Below are 3,577 nucleotides of genomic sequence, written 5' to 3' on the forward strand. Positions count from 1 at the left end.
CACCTTTTTAAGTTTCCTTTTAAAATTGGAGCGTCATGAATGAAGAACTCTCATTGGACGAATATGAAATCTGTAAAATAATAAGCCGATGTGGAATTCTGAGTAATAGCACAATATAAGCAAAGACGTCCTCTGGCTAATGCCAAAAACAGTTCTTTGGCTCCTGAAATGACTACATGTCCTAGTGCTGTAGCAAAAGGACTGCAAGAAGGCAGTCTATCCGTGGTCCTCCTCTTCTTAGCCGGCGGTGGCAGCACAGGTATTTCCCGCCAGTCCCAAATTGATAACATCACTCCAAGTTTGCAGTGTGCTGACATCTCAGGAGTCTTCTGGCTTCTGAATTGTGGGAGTCGGATCACCCTGCGGGGAGGAGATGGGCCCAACATCGCAGCACAGCACCCCTCTGGCCAGCCATGGGTAACTTAAACTTAGGACACCCCCTGAGGATCCCCCCTTTTTTGCAGGTCCCCCATCAATCAAATCGCTGTGTACCAATCTTTCCTCTTGGTTTCCTCTACAAGGTCTCAATGTTTGGAATAGGACAAGGACCTGCTGGGATATCCTATCAGCAGCATCCCTGCCCCACTTAGCCGTGCCCAGCTTCTGATCCTGGCAAATGCTATGGGACCTGGGCAGTCATTGCCAAAGAAGGGCAACTGATTGATTACCTGTGCAAATGATAACCATGCCCGGCAAATGTGTGAGTGCAAAGGCAATTGATTACAATTCCTGTAAATGGAGAAGGCATCTGGCAAATGATAACAGGGCTGTCACCCACTCAACTGAAAATGTTGCAGGCAGGAGGCATGACTGCGCAACGATGCTCAGTACGGCGGGGTAGAAGCGGCTTGGAATGGGAGTAAGCAAGAGCACAACAAATCTCACAGCTTTGAGAGGAGAGAGTGTTTAAGCAATCATTAACAGGCAGCAACACCAAAGGGACGTCATTTCACCAAAATGCCAGGGGTAGCGGAAGTGACATCACACGACCCTTGACCCCCTGATGACATCACAGGAAGTGATGTCATTTGACCCCACCCTGAAGTGATATCGCAGGAAGCGATGGAACACAACCTTTCACCCGTTGACGAAACAGCAAGTGGCATCACATAGCATTGTACACCACGAAAAATATGGTTACAATATCACTATAGTGTGATGTACATAATGTGATGTACATTTCATACAAGAATGGATCGCCATATGTATTGTTAAGATCAGAGTGTATAGGCCCATATTCCCAAATTACTGTGAATGCAAGCAGAAGTCCATGACCAAATGATAATGATGTGTTATTATATAGCACTTACGCTTAAGCGCTTTATATTGTAAAAATATACACCCAATATCACCCAACATGTGTTGGTACTCATTTATCGACCTCAGAAAGATGAAAGGCTGAGTTGAGGCGTTTAAGAACAGACTAAATCAGTGACTCACCCCCTGAAGTGTGCCTGAAATAAACCTTTAATGAGTCTAGCAATTATTGTATAGCATTCCAGAAAGACACATTATTTGGTATTCCTATTCTTTCTTATTTAGGGTCAGTGCTGAAAGTGTTAGACTTTTGGCACTCCTGTTCTTATTGTTCTTATTTTTTTTAACGGCCCTGAACAAGAAAGCCAGCCACTCCAGAAGTAAAGAGCTACATGGTGCTGGCCACAGCCTAGGAGCTTGCATTACAAACCCCCCCCAAAAAAACAAAAAAAGAGAACTTTTTTCAAGAGGTTGCAAGGGAGAACACAGATGTCGCAAGGGAGACCTCAGAGGTCGCAGATGCGACCTCTAGCAACCCCCAACTGACGTCCCTGGGTACAGTGGCAGGAGACATCTCTGCCCATATCAACATACGCCCCAGGGTGAAGACAAAGACTTAATGCTGGGCCAGATTTTACATGCCTCGCACCCCCAATGATTAATCTCTCTTTGTGAAACTAAATATCCTCAACATTGGGGTGGAAAATGGTTGCCATCGGCCAATGGAAGTAATACTAGATGAAGGAAGGGACATGCACCAACATTCAACCTGATGCCTCAGAGGAAGTCCAGTTTTTTGCAGCATGTGTTTGTGTGCATGTGTGTCTTGCAAGTCCCAGGTTTGACACCTGATAAGCTCGCCTAGTGGGTTAATGCACCTACCACAGCAATCTATATGTAATCTGAAGGCAACACATCCAGTTCCTGGTGAGATACACGGACAGAAGTGACTTCCCGGAAAAAAGACATTTCAAGGAGCATCATCAGTCTTTGATACTTAGAGGCAGAGCTTTAAGTGGGCTGGGGCTAGCATGGGCCGAGATCCGGCAGTCTCCAGAAAAGGCTCCTAAGCTGAGGCCCTGCCGGGGACTCACCCCCGACTAGACCCAGCCATGCTGACACCTGAGGCCGCCCGTGCAGCGGCTGCACGGTTACACAAGCTGCGTGCAGGTGTCAGCACTACGGATTAGAAAAAAAGTAATTGCCTTTTCTTTTTTTCTAAACCGAAGTGCTGTCACCTGCAAGCAGCAGGTGCAACCGTCCAGTGCGGGCTGCCTGGTGGCTCTGTACTCTGAAACAGGAGGAGGGCTGGACTGCCAGGCCTCCTTTTGTTTCTGAGTAAATAGCCATCACCCAGCATGAAGCCCCTGCGCTACTCACGCTGGCTGATGGCTATTTACTCAGAAACAAAAGGCAAGCTGGGCAGTTCAGACCTCCTCCTGTTTCAGAGTACAGAGCCATCAGCAGCAGGCATCACTTTCATTCAAGGAGCCTGTGGTAAAGCATTGCAGCATGTGGCTCCTTGAATGAAAAGGCTGCCTGCTGGGTGTGTGCTGTGGCATTCTGGGGTCACACCTTTGCTCCGCTTAGCCGCTTCTTTTGTTTAAAAGGAGGGGCTGTGCGCATTAAAGGTAATAATGCCAGTGCATCCCAGCTCTGCTTCTTTTAGCAGCCCCCAACTCTTAGGTGAGGGGGGTTCTTGATGGGGGCGTGGACTAAGCACACCCATGCCTAGGCCACGCCCCCTAACGAGAGCCCCCCTCAATTTCTAATCCCACTTAAAGCACTGCTTAGAGTCACCTTGGAAGTGACTTTAGAATAGGTTGCCATAAGTAAGCCAAGTGGCAAATAACTTTGTGGTGCAAAATACCTAAATTGGACTAGTATTATATATGGAGCAACTCTATAGTCATTAGGCATTGAGGCTTGGCCAGGACAGCTGCCCCTCATAATGTAGCCTCGAGCGTGGAGTCTATAATGGCAGCAGTCCGTGGCAGCAGTAAGCCTTCCCAAAAGTGGTTGTAACTGGCCCAAAGACGACATCTTGTGCAAATGCTCTTATCCAGTGCATGCCAAAGAATGGTCTAGATGTCACCTGCTCCATCTTGTCAGGCGTGTCTCATGGGCTGCAAGTCGCCTTCCCATGTGCTGACTGTAGGCGCTAAGGGCTCAATAGGTATGTACTAAGAACATTTTTCTGCTGACAGCGGCTGCTAGTAGCTGTTGCTGTGACCATGAGTATTAATGGCCGGTTAGCTCAGTTGGTTAGAGCGTGGTGCTAATAACGCCAAGGTCGCGGGTTCGATCCCCGTACTGGCCA

At 47.9% G+C, this 3,577-nt stretch overlaps 1 non-coding gene across 1 annotated transcript; it reads left to right on the top strand.

The window, feature by feature from the left end:
- The first annotated feature begins 3,503 nt into the window (after positions 1–3,503).
- Positions 3,504–3,577, top strand: TRNAI-AAU (transfer RNA isoleucine (anticodon AAU)). Its single transcript has one exon. It is a non-coding gene; the product is annotated as a tRNA-Ile (tRNA).

The sequence above is a fragment of the Ambystoma mexicanum genome, chromosome 1p (genome assembly GCF_040938575.1).
Source record: "Ambystoma mexicanum isolate Mex_15411 chromosome 1p, UKY_AmexF1_1, whole genome shotgun sequence".
NCBI lineage: Eukaryota > Metazoa > Chordata > Amphibia > Caudata > Ambystomatidae > Ambystoma > Ambystoma mexicanum.